The sequence below is a fragment of the Mya arenaria genome, chromosome 7 (genome assembly GCF_026914265.1).
Source record: "Mya arenaria isolate MELC-2E11 chromosome 7, ASM2691426v1".
Classification (NCBI taxonomy): domain Eukaryota; kingdom Metazoa; phylum Mollusca; class Bivalvia; order Myida; family Myidae; genus Mya; species Mya arenaria.
Genome location: NC_069128.1, coordinates 37640079 through 37654457, shown reverse-complemented (window position 1 = coordinate 37654457; position 14379 = coordinate 37640079). Strand labels below are relative to the sequence as shown.

Sequence of the window (14379 nt, the reverse complement as noted above, 5' to 3'; positions counted from 1 at the left end):
TTTCTCCATTAAAAGATGTAAAACAAAAAAATAAGGTAAATTAATTTTGCTAGTTTTAACGATTGCGTCATCTGATAGTTTTACAAGGGCTAGGATGAGGCTTTGAATAAGTTGTGATGCCCACTGATCATAGGTAATTTTGTTATAATTTGTAAAAGTATCATAGCTGATAACTGATACAGAAAATATATGTGTTAGTACATTATAGATAAAGTAATTCGGCTTATGTTTTCGCCCTATAATAATTTTCAAGTGAAAATGCGAAAATCTTGTCAGGCCATTAGTGGTTTCATTTGAATATACATGTATCTGTGCCCTTCTAGATATAACCAAAGTCACCATATGTCTTTTCAGTGTTTTTTTTTGTTTTTCAATACAAAGAAATAACACCTTATATATATATATATATATATATATATATATATATATCTACTACAGATATTAAGGTGACCATATATATATTAATCTAGGCATTGGTCTCCTTAATATTTTCAGTCCAGATTTGATGTATCAAATGTCAATAAAAATGTCCATTGACAGTAAGTTGATAAGCTTGAATGTTTATTTACGAGATCATTTCATTGTTTTAAATATTATTCTCTTTTAATATTAAAAAAAATATTCTTAAACTTTTGTGTTAGTATATTTGTGTATCCATAAAAATAGCTATTAAGGCGACCAGGGAAAAAATCATAATTTTGGTCAAAAATAGCTATATACTAAGCATTTTTTATTTGTTTTACTTTATTTAAAGCTTATTGGATATTATCCCGAAGTTTCATTCCATAAAAAACAGAAATGAGGAAATTCGATATTTCGTGTACCATTAGCATCCAAATTTTCAAGTATACAGAAATTTAACTTTCCGGAATATAACGGAAATTTTCGGGTATCTCCGTGGTACCATCTCCGTGCAATTATGCAGTATGGCGTTCTTCTCTTACAGAAAGAGAATGGTAACTTGGTAAGTGTTTAAAATACATATTCAACGTTTTTTCGTTTATTTTTATGACTTTTGTACAGTTGTATAAATCGTCCACCCTTTGGATGAAAAGCAAATGATTTATCCGGATTTTGTTCATCCGAAACTAAATCACTAGTATCAACATCCGGTGTAATTTTTGCTTGTATTTTGGAGAAACTCGATTGATTTCTAGCAAACTTGGTTTACCACTACTGTACATCGTCGCTTATTATTATTTGGTATGTTCCAATCTAAAAAGTGATTTGCTCCCATAACATCTCAGATTTTAATAAATAAAAGACGAAAGGACACAAATGCCTTACATTTTGTTTGTCAATGTCATGTCATTAGTCATTCTCATCACCTTTGAATAGCAGAACAGAACGAACACTATCACCAATTCGTATTGTGGCTTTTTGCATGTGTCTTCTCAAATTCTCATATTTGATAATAAATGCAACAATAAAATATTTCCCTTATTCTGCCACAGTTATGCACCAGTCAATTGTAACAATGGCGCCCAGGTCTTGTTTATACCGGGGATAGCAGGGGAAATGGGCCATGTTTTTACCTTCCAGGTGGACCGGCAGTGCTGAGTGAATGCGGTGTTATTGTTTTTGCGCTGATAACAGGGATTGGGCCTAACCTAGGATGTCCCCAGGGGCATTTGACGGGGATCTGGTCATTTCGTAACCTTACCATTTCGTAACTGCTGATCTTGGTTATTTCGTAACCATTCTATTAGTCAATTCGTAACCGTCAAGTAATCAATTGCTCATATAATAACCACCATTTAACAAGGTGATAAATAGTACACTTAGCACCTCGTTAAGTGTATTGTTCGAACCTGGATGTATATGGCACAGCAACCAAGACACCAATTGGGAGACATTACTCGAATTCTCACTAGTAACAAGCCAATAATTTATGTTACTCAATAGTTATTAGATATATATATATCATGCTAAAGTAGAAATGATTTGTTATACTACCAAAATATGTTAATTATTTTCTTACATTTTGCTTACTTATAAACAATAATTAAAGACTGATCGCGATGTATTTTTGAGTAAAATTACGTTTACATAAATGATCATTCTTGACCTATTTCATTGACTATATTTGTTTGAATTGTTTATAACGAACAAAATTTTGTTCTGTTTTTTTCTCAATTGATTCATATTCTGCATACTTTATATCCGAAACCGACAAAAAGCAACCTTAAATTATTTGTTAGGCCAAATAAAAAAATAGGTCTGTTTCAGGTTACCCGACCTACCCTATTTTTTCCCGCCGACCCTAACCTATTTTTCCTTGAAAAAATGTGATTTGGGTACGAAAAGCATTTGTTACGAAATGTATGTACGTTAAGTTGACAATATTAGAGTTGGATTTTTTGAATGTATTTACCGTACTTCACCTTAGAGTTCGGACACCTTAAAATAATTAATTTTTCGCTCTACGAATTCATAGAAAATAACCATTTTTACATTTTATTTACATGTATGGTAAACCTGCCTTTTTTCTTCATGTCTGCATTTTACCACTTATTAATTTATCCGTAGTTATCAATGGTTATTACGCCTATAAGTCACTGTAGCTCCTTCATCAAGATGGTTAAAATCCCATTCAACACCATTTTATACATGCATTGAAATGAATAAACACCTTTTATCGGCTTCAGATCAAACAGTCCCATTGTGTGACGTCACATAACTCAGTTATACCCACGAGGATCTCATGGAGAGCATGGATATTGTTATGCAGGATTAATGTGTCTGGTGTTTTTTTATTGTAACTTGAGTATTGCATTTATAACTTTAATTCATCACATTTAATAGTTACCTGTATCATTGAATGTGTTGACTTTATTGTTTTCATGCCAAGAAATCCTATCCAATTTTCAATTAAGAAGGAAACCCCTGTATGCCAGCATATACCTGGATTTTAGCAGCATATGCATTATGTTCCATTCAGTGGTTTTGTGCTAAGGGTTTAAGGACTGACTTGGTTCTCCATGAAATTTTTATCAGTTATCTGCTGTTACAGCTAATTCATTTCATTTAATGGCCATTACGACCAGCATGAAATTCAGGGGAGCAATAATTTTGGTCATTTTTCGGAAAAATCTTTCTATAGTGCATGGTTCTTAGATTTAACGCTTCATCTCATTTTGTTGATTACGACACTTGTCAAAAATAAAAATAAAAATTCAATAATAGTTTATTATTAAGTATTGACATGATTTTCTTAACTATAAAAAGTATAATTATTAATTTACTAAGCTAAGCATTACATCTTTGATATTGTTTATGAACAATCTCCTTGATAACAATATTTAACTATCTAAACCACACTCTTGTTATTATGTTTAGTTATGTTTAAAGATTGAAAACATCAAGTACAAATGTACTAACTATATTTCTTAGTTCCCCGACAGCTAAATATTTTCCTCACGCCGGCCAAATCCTAATAGCCTCTTATAGAACAATACCGTAATCAAGTCGTTTAATTTAACAACTTTAGTACGGTATTGTTCTATAAGAGGCTCTTAGGATATGGCCGGCGTGAGGAAGGTTTTTGAAACAAATAGAATCACAAACCCCAGTCAAACTTATCAACTTCCGGCTCAAAATGTTATGACTCATGTATATTTAATAAAATGATACCGGGGAGTTGTTTATCTGTGGATGTCGAAAATCTGCTTAAAGGGGCTATACTCCGTATGATAAAATAGCGGAAAAAAAGAGAAAATTTTCGAAAACTGACATAAACTTGGCATCGATGTGTACAATGCATTGAAACTTACTAACTGAAGAACCCGGTCTCCGACACAGTTTTTTTTACATTTTGGTACTTTTTTTTACAATTATTATAAAGCGTAACACAGTCCATTAGATAATTGTCCTGAGATTCGTTACAGAAGAAAACTTTTTTGGTGCGAATCTGGTGCACAGTCCCTTTAAGGGTTCATTGTACTTTGCGCTCATTATAAATAGATAAATGAAGGGTCTTCGCATTGATACAAAAGCTTAGTTCCTTCATTCACAGCAACATATAATTGATTAACGCAAGATTAGCAGCATCAGTAGAAGTTATATGATAGTTAGTAGAAGGAATAGTAGTAGCTGTTGTTGTAGAAGTGGCAACAACAACAACAACAATTCAGCAGGAGCGGCAGTAGTTTAGGGGTATCATCATCATCATTATCATCATCATTATCATCATCATCATCATCATCATCATCGGTGGTGGTGGTGGTGGTTGTGGTGGTGCTGACGGTGGTGTTGTGGCGGTGGTGTTGACATTGGCAATAGCAGAAGCAGTAGTGGCAGTATCAACAACAATAGCTGCAGCATTACCACCTGTATTACTAAGACTTAAGAGCACACATATTAAATGACCAACATAGTCGGTTCTGTTCGGTGGGGTTAAATACCTATTTACAGTAACGTTCTGAGTCATGTTATTAGTTGGGGTGGGGGTGGGTCAATATTTTACAGAAAAGGAGTCACTCAAGGACAGCGACCATTGTTGTGAGTTTATGTCGGTCAAAACATGTTCTTTCACAGGTCACGGTATGAAGACAATGCCAGATGAACACAAAACTAAGCAATATTTTAGATTGAAACATTGCAAAAACAAATCCCAATCAGTTATACGAAAATGCATTTTAACCGCCTCATGTGTTCATGATAATATGAACAAAATTGAAGTTTCGCCAATGTGATATATTTTTTCAAGTTTCGTTTGTATTTCCCATTTTCCATGGTGTATACGTATACTTACGAACTCAATATTTTTTACAGTGAAATAAAAACAACAAAGCTTTAAAAATGAACAATAAGAGTGTGTGTTTTTGTTAAAAAATGTGAACCCAATAAATCTGACATTTTAAAATCAATATCCATACGCTTAGTAAAGCATACCCTTAAATATAATTCGACCTACGAGACGGCCAGATTCATATATAACGTAATATTGGTTACATTTTCATTCCAAATAAAACGGTTGGTTAAGCATACCATTTTCATTAACATCTGTCATACACATGTATGTCTAAAACGATAATGTTACTCATTAAAAACATCATATTTTTGTTTAAGAATAAGTAAATAATAAGTTTTACTAAATTAAGTACTCTGTAATTTTAATTAATTGTAGTTAACACTTGATACTTCTTCACGTCTTTCTGGGCAAAATTAAATACATTCTTCCAAATCTTGACCCAAACTACAGCAACTCCCTAGATATGAAAACATGATTAAACACATGGTCAGATTCTCGGTCAATTAGGGGTTAATGTGTAGCTGAAATTGGCTCTTGTGTAGAAATGAAAAGTGGAAAAATTGGCTGGTATTTCTTGGCATGATTGATGTTTCAATGAGTATTACTGTACGATTATTGCTTCATAAAGTCTATATTAAAAGTGTGATACAAGTTTCAAAGTTAATTGGCGGATCGTTTTACAAACATGTCATGCCTGTGTTTTCTTAATCTCTGCATTGCCCTTGTTGTTTCTTTAATCCTCCATTGAATATATCACACATCCTTTTCACCAGGCAATAAATCGTTTAGGATGGGTAGTAACCAACTAACTTATCACAGTGATGTATACGGTTAGGTAATCTAGCCAGGCATTGTAACGATAAAGATCAATAATTTTTGTCTGTGAGACTTAGTAACTATAAAAGTTCAGTCGATGTCCTTTGGGTGTCCGAAAATTAGGTACCTAACATAAATTATTTTTGAAAATAATAATGGATGTCCGAATTTATAGAATGTCCGAACTCTTAAGGTGAATTACGTTTGTGCTTGTGTGGCAGGTATGTTTCAATTCTTGAACTATATTTTCTTGTCAGATACAAATGTGTCAGATACTGACTTTCGGATTGATATGTCAGACTTAAGTGTGCAATTTTGGCAATAAAACCTGCATGTTACTTGTTCTTCAAACCTGAACCCCCAGGTCCTCTTGACAGCATTGAGGTTTCCTTGGCTAATGGCTTATATGGTAAATTTGCCGTCCCACTCTTCATGTAATTATGTTTCAGGGAGGTTAGTATTCTACAGAGGGTGATTGAAAGCAAACGGGTGCATAAAGAAAAGTAAAACCGTTCCTGGAAAGTCTCAAATAATAGCAGAGTGGTGTACCATAACTTAGTTGAAATCCAACCATCATTGTCAAAAGTATTTAACCAGACAAATAAAGAATGTTTCCTTTGAAGCATGTAACATGTTTAAAAACTACTGATAAACCTGAAAATCGATGACTTTTATTTTTGTTACTTTCTGAGTCTACAGTTACTGAAATCAATATATCAAAAAAAATAAAATAAAAAAAAAAATATTCCGACCTACCTACCCTATTTTTTTTAGCAGTGTTACCTGAAACACACCTATTTTTTATTTGGCCTTATGGTATTAATTTCCAATAATAAGATACAAAATTAAACATATCGGCACATTTTTAATACAATAAGCATATAAAAAGCGCATAATCTCATTCGGCAAACTCACTACATTTTACAATACTTCTATGCAATTTAATAAAAAAGAAATTCTAAAGTAATATGGTCTATATATTTAAAAAATATTGGCTTAAGGTCACAATTCCTCTCAATGGTAGAACATCTATGAATTAAAAAAATATTACATTTAATATTCAGCCTGCTTATAATATTTCCTTCGCAACATAAAAAAAATAGCTAGTGTAAATGTTTCTATTTGTCATAGTTTCAGAGTTTATTGGCAAATCGCACTACACTATTAGGAATAAAGAAGGAATACAACTACTAGATTTAACTTTGTTTATGTTGTTATTTTTATGTTTTATACTTACAGTAAACTTATTTTGCAAATTCAAATGGTATTAAATTAATTCCTCATAATTATAGGAGTCAACGGTTAAGATATGACCATTCGATTTCTTAACGGTTACGAATTGACTAACACAATGGTTACGAAATGACCAACAATGAGCGGTTACGAAATGATCATAATTCATTTGACAGGGCTTTTACCAGCTGTTTGTCTGTGCAGAGCGGGAATTTTACCTGGGATTGGCTGGACCGAAAGTCAAAGTCCCCGCTATTAGCAGGACCTTGGGGGCCCATGCTGCAATTGACTGTTGCATTATTTGGATTTTTTCTTAACTTTACGACACGCCCCCCTTCAGTATTTTATAGTCAAGTTTAGTAATATTTTTTTACAGAAATTGGATAACTTAACAAGTAAAGTAAACTGTACTGAGCTTTTAAACAAACCTACATACTTATAAATCAAAATTGATATTTTAGGGTCTACACTGAATAAACCCAAAATGTTAGTTTTGATCTGCTAAATTCGAACAGTATTTAGTCAATCCACACAAAATTTACAGGATCATCAGATAACAAATTTTCTAAAAATTCTCTGTTTGCCAAATAGGGAAGACAGGTTTAAGTGGGATTAAAAGGTTGCTATCTGTGACCAAAAAAATACTGTTCAAAATTGTGAGTATTCATTTATCTTTCGTTCAGTAAAGAGCATGCAATGGCATAGTGGTTGGATTAGATAATCTGGCAGCGGTGCTGGACGTCAGGAGTTCAAATATTGTTGTGAGTTCAATGTACCAAAAGAATACCTTTGGAATACACTACCGGGTATTATCTATAAAAATGGCAGAGCAAATTGCCAATATTGTAGTAATGTCTTAGATCCAGCTTGGGTAACTTGGACACAGTAAGCGGTTCACACCAAGGGAAATTCTCAGATAAAACAGCGCCTATAAACTTGAACATTACATTTTTCATTGAGACAATTAAAGAAAAAACATTATTGGTGATCTTCTGAAAACAAATCCTCTAACATTCAAATATTTAATTTGTTGGATGAACTAAGGTTTATATTGATAAGAGATTGCTTCAGTTGGATTTAAACTAATCACCAACAAAAATATATGCATTTAAATCACACAATGTAAACAACTGCACCACAGATCTTATCTGTATGTTTTGGGTTTTTAAAATTTAGCAGTTAAATATAGATTAGCATACTGGTAGGTCTGGTTGGTCTGTTGCTTTAGTTGCTAAGTAAACATAATGTCAGTGATTTCATCACTATTTCTATTAAAATATCAGTTTTCCTCTTCAGGGTTTCTCACATTTGCACCATTTTTTACCATTTGAATCATAAAAAGATAACAAACACATGAACTTAACACTTTGTGAATATTTAAGGAATGTAAGGGATCAGATTTCAGATTGCTCATTATTGCTGGAACACTAAATACTTTATTTGATTGTGTACACTGCACTTTCTTGTTAAGCATTCATCCAAATCATTTGGGTAAATTTTGGCAGAAAAACTGCTTTTGGATTTATACTGGTCATCAAAACCGGCACTGACAAAACATAAGACGTGTTTAATTAATGTGCGGGAAAGAGGTTTAAAGGTGTCGGCCCACAACTAAAGGCTTGCGGGTTGCAGTACCCCTTTAAGTAGTTCTTGAAAAAAATGATTCTCTGAGGTAGCATTTGATTATGTGTACATTGTATTCTTGTATGTATTTTCAAGTTAACACATGATTTATATAAGGTTTGTATAATTTTAGTTTTATTTAAGTTTTAAAATTTTGATATTTTTTTTAAGATTTGCCTGCCCCTGTCTGAACACTTAAATTCTTGATCTTTGGTCTATTGTCTGCAACTTCAAAACACACTTTTTAGAACAGGACACATTTTCCTGATATTTTATCCAGTTTGACTGCAATATAAGTTGTACTTATCAATAATTTAAGTAAAAAATGACATTTATATTTCCATAATTACCTGGTAGTTATTTGTTAATTTGTTTTAATACATGGATAGGTTTATTGCGACTGTCATCGAAAGCTGGAACTTTTCAGTACACAACATGCAAACTGAGAATGAACTGTGTGTGCCGGCTTTGTGGACAAAAACGCAAGGCGGCTATGGTAAGTTGCGTCAAGATATCCTTGGGACCCCCCCCCCCCCCCCTGGACACGCAATACAATTCGTGTTTCGCTGATCTGTTGGCTGGGATCAGATCATCCATTTAGGGATTTAGATATGTTACCCCAGCCACCAGGCTGAATGTTTAACCGTCACCAGACACTCTGCCATGAATGTGAGAGAGTTTAAAGCTATTTCTTATTTTCCTGTGTAACTATATTGATGTTTGATTAAATTTACGCCGTCGTGTTACTGAGTAACAATTTGAAATTGGGCCAAAATCATCAAGCTAGAGCTTTGCATAATTTTTTTTCAAACTTCTGGGAGATTTCTGCCCTTGAAAGTATTTGCTCGCAGTCCGCCTCAAAGTTACACTTCGTTCAGTATTTAAAGCTTTCGGATACACTTTTTTGTTAATTTGAGATCTTAATGACGCTACATTGTACTTCTAAGTAAATAGATGCTCAAAGTAACAAGATGCTCTGGGTGCTCACTGGGTGACAAAGGCTACCCAGTATTGGTTGTTTCTTTTTTCTGAAAAGATGTTTCTAGTGAATTGCCAAGTTGCAGTGGTTTTGACGCCACAGAACCAGCACAGCTCCATGACAGATATATATGTTTTCGTCATTGATGTCAGTACTGCTGTATTGGTGGCCTCACAATTCCTGTGTGGAAATGTCATCTGATACACTCATAACGGCGTATTTCTAGCATAGCTTTCATAAGTGCATGGCCATTCTCTGTCATTTTCAGATACAGTGTGTTGTGTGTGGATAAGAAATGCAGAGTGGTACCACCAATCACCTAAGCCACCATTCCCCTAACAGACAAAAGGCTCATGGGGACAGTTCCTGCAGTTTACAGCAAATTGTAGCCCTACAAACTTCAGGTAAGTGATAAATCTGGGCTTCAAGATATCTCTGTACTCACTTTAAGTTTATACTTCATTTGAACAAAACTTACAATTTCAGCATCAAAATCCAGGTTTAGATCCCAGACCGAACCTTGTCTCCTTTATTAAACTTCATTTCAGATAATCTATAAGCCACATACATGTTCACTACTTATGGCGGATAAGAACTTTCGCAAATTGATTATAAATGCGTTTTCCCAGATATACACCCTCCTCTTGCAGATACTGCCAAGCTTGGGTGCACTGGGCCGGTTATCCAGCCGTGTGGAATCAACATCTCCAGCTGAACTTGGGCCGGGAATTATATAAGAATCCTTAGCAGCATGGTGAGCTTTTGTGTATTTATTTCCAGGCTCGTATACCCGTCCAGACTTCTGCGTTTAAGCTTTCCTTTCGTCATTTTTTTTAAATAAGGTATCTCAAGTCTTTCAATGAAATCACAACTTTGGAGGCTAGATTTAAATTAAGGAACCATTATGTGTAGAAAGCCTTTTGGGTGATTTAAAATCAAATTAGTAAACAGGATTCTCATGGTTCATGGTTTATAATTGGCCTTGTGGACCTTTCATTCTTTACTTTGGTAAGAGCCGCTTAGGTATGTAAGAAGGGGGGAGGGGGGGGGGGTACAGATGTGATAGTAAACAGTGTTTAATAAGGTATATTTGTTTTTATTTTATCACCATTTTGAAGGTAATGATTGTGTTATCAGGGATAAGTAACAAGTTTAACATAAACACTGTAACATGTTCTTTATTTCAAATGAAGCTATAAATTATCTCTGGAGAATTTAGTCTGATCTCCATTTCTCAGAAAATGTAGCTGTCTAAGTGCCTATTCCATCAATGAGTATCACTGTCTTTAAATTGCTGTTGTGGTACAGTTTAAATGGCAAAAGTTTTATGGCCCTGCTTGTTTGCAACTCCTCATTCATTTTTGTACAGCGAGAAAAGTAAGGGAATTCTAGAGATTTACTAGAATTATGGATTGTTTTTACTAGAATTATGAATTGTTTTTCTTGAGTTACACAGTACATAAGGAGGAATTAGTGTGTACACAACTCCTCATTTTATTCCTGTTTATTATTTATATATGTAACATAGATGTGTAAAAGACCTACGGTACTGTAGAAACATGACATAAAAGAGCTCACTTTGATTAATTTCCTCAAAAAAAGATATCTTTACTGTTAAAGTAAGAACTTTTACTGCATAGTAAGTAATGTCTTCTGCTCATCTTTATGACATCATAACATGGAATGATGTCAACTTCCCAAGACACATTTCCACATGGCGCAGCTCATTTATATATATTGCTGATGGATTGTTTAGAATGGGACAGTTTTAATTGGACATAATGTTTTAATCGCCATTACAGAGTGCCAACCAGTCATTGCTGTTCTTTGCATTGCTGAGGAGGACAGTCCTGCCAACATAACAGTTTGTTCAATAACAGGTAAAAAACTGGTCTCACTTTACATTTTCAACCACTGTTCGATCGTAACAATTATCAAAGAACCGGCTAGTCTCAATCATGAAGCCTCTCTAATTAGAGTCAATGAACGATATAGATCTGGATACAAGCGTCTAGATGATCGAGACTAAATTGGCAACATGAGAACATTTATTTCCTTTCCTGATTCTTGAAAATTACATGAACAAATGACAATTCTACTACCATTTAAAGCTTGATTAATTTTCGGACAAATGTGTTTATTTTAATTTGCCTTCCGCTTTAAGTAAACGTATATATACTGGGCAAGAAGTGCTGAATTTCATCGTGAATCACAGTGATTATCCAAAGTTTGAATTTGGTTCGGACATGTTTGACGGGAATTCAAAGACATTTTTGTCAGCCGTCTTATATCACAGGTTTCCATGCATTTTGCATACATTGGTTCATTCCAAGATAAAAATTATAACCTTTTTCAAAACGTTCAATCTGTGAGAGTGCAGCTTTAATAGACCTGTAAAGACTTGTCGATGTGAAACTTAACTCTCAATCAAACTATGGTAAAAGATCAAATGCGGGGCTCCGTGTGCGGCATAGACTGCTAATTTTTATTTAATATGATGAAGAGCTAGTTAAGTTATCTTTTTTAAAAGTCTTCATTTGAAGCAAAAAAATGTTTCAATACCCTGTATGAATTTTCTTCACCGGATATTGATTCATAAAAATCATTGCTCCAGGGTGCGGAGCTACTTTTTGTTATATGTCTATATGGAAAAATCTTCTCCTCAGAAGTCAACTTTGTTCCCCAATGTGCAAGGCACAATCGGTGAAAATAATTTCAGTAAAAGTCACTGATTATTATTATTGTGATTATTATTAATAAACTTTTACTATTTCAGGAGACAAACAGAAACACAGAGGTGCTATACATTCCGATGGAAAATACAACAAAAGCATCTTCTATCATTTTGGCGTGGCTCAGATCAAGAGGAGAATTTTAAGAAAGGTAATAACTGAGCAACTAAGAACATGCACGTTGCACTGGTCAGAGTGTAAGACCCATCTCGCTTCATAAGAATTGATAATCATCAATGTATTAAATCAAGAAATTGAAACGTAAGTGTCTTGTCTTTTGCAGTGTTTTTGAAATAAAATATAATTTAAAAAAAAAACTAAATTATTTTTTAATATGATTGTGAATGTGTGATGTTTTCTTCCGATCATTCTCTCTCAAAAACCAGATACAAAAAACATATTTGTAGATTTTTATACGCCCGAAGGGTCGTATTATGTTATGGCCTCAATCGTCTGTCCGTCTGTCTGTCTGTCCGTCCGTCTGTCCGTCCGTTAGCAATTCCGTGTCCGGGCCATAACTTGGTAACTAATAAAGCAATTTTCAAAAACTTTATACAAATCATCACTACATTAAAAGGATGTGTCGCGCGCAATTTCCAGGTCCATACCTCAGAGACTAGAATCACCATGGGGGGGGCGTTAGCAATTCTGTGTCCGGGCCACATCTTTGTTACTCGTCCGTTAGCAATTCCGTGTCCGGGCCATAACTTGGTAACTAATAAAGCGATTTTCAAATAACTTTATACAAATCATCACTACATTAAAAGGATGTGTCGCGCGCAATTTCCAGGTCTATACCTCAAAGAGCCGAATCTTCTTCGGGCGTATAATGCTCCGTTTCGCGGTGCTCTTGTTTTGTTTTACTTGTAAATATAGTTTTAAGTTTGTATTTTAGGCAAAGCCTTTTATTCTGCTCAATACAAACTTAAATATTGTAAGAGTTATGGCCCTTTGTAATTTTTAAACAAATACATTTTATTTCATGTTTTTTGTAAGCCCATTATTTAGGGACTTTTAATATTTTCACCAGCAGTATTATAAAGTCAGACCAAAAGTGTCCAGTTAGTGTCCAAACAATAACTAAGTTAGAATCCTTTCTCAAATCAGGTGAGCGATATAGGGCCATCTCTGTGTTTGTCTGACAAAAAAACAATAATCAATCTTTGAGTTAAATTGACAAAATATTGTTGTAGAATGGTTTGTGAAGACATATTATTGGATTACTTTTGTGTCAATAGGATTAAGGTTTCTGCACATAAGAATTATTTAGAATAGCATTTGGGTCAGTCGGTTCACGTTCAATATTACTGATAGTATAAGTGGAAGCAGTGACTTAAAATTAATTACCAAACAGTTTCTGCTCAATTGCTTTGAGTTAACATACGAGTTATGAAACTTGGAATACTAGTTCATGGTGGCATAAATGAAAGACCTTGTTTTGTCACATTGACTTGTAATCAAGCACTAACTTCCTCTTAAAAAATTTCAGGTGATGGTTGGGCACACACAAGAAGACATAGATCACATGTGTCCAGGCATATGAGTAGACAGGAGTTTCACACTCTGCCAAACTTACTTCATCAGAGGAGCAGAAAGCTTCTCAAGATCCCGCACTGCACACTTAGATATAGTCTTTGACTACAACAAGGGGATGAAAGTACAGAGAGGTCCAATTGAAATCAATTCTGTGCTGCGTCATTTCTTCATTCTGGAAGTCGATGGACATGATTTATCATGGCATCAGGTGTGCAGTTTGTCGACTATCAGCAGTCTTGTTCACCAGTTGTGCAACTTGAGCTGGTAGCTTTATTGTTTGAAGCCACAGCATAAGAGGGGGAAGGTGCAGGCTCATCAAAAAGTCTCAAAAGTTGAAACTAGGAAAAGAAGTTTGTCAAGAGTGTGAATATTTGCTTCGAAAACCATCGTTACGATGATTTGGTTTCCTTTGAAACTTGATACATACTATGTGTATGTTGAATGAATTGAGATGCTTAAATAAAGAACCGCTATTCAAATATCAGGAAACTGCATTTTTCATACTAAAGGGTAAATGATGTCGCCATTTCCTGTATGTATTTAAATGAGATATGTTTCCACAATTAATATTTATAGGGAATTTTTCTCATCCTAAGGAATGAGATTAAATTGTACAGCGTTATATAAGCTTAATATGTGTTTTCTGTTTCTTTAAAATTGCTGAAAAATTGTCAGAAGATAATTAGACCATTATCCATTACTGCAAT

General features: G+C 34.1%; 1 long non-coding RNA gene across 1 annotated transcript; it reads left to right on the top strand.

Moving 5' to 3' along the window:
- The first annotated feature begins 1018 nt into the window (after positions 1-1018).
- LOC128241611 (uncharacterized) lies at positions 1019-10163 on the top strand. The gene is made up of 3 exons (XR_008262414.1): positions 1019-1203; positions 9673-9808; positions 10055-10163. It is a non-coding gene; the product is annotated as an uncharacterized LOC128241611 (long non-coding RNA).
- Positions 10164-14379: the final 4216 nt, after the last annotated feature.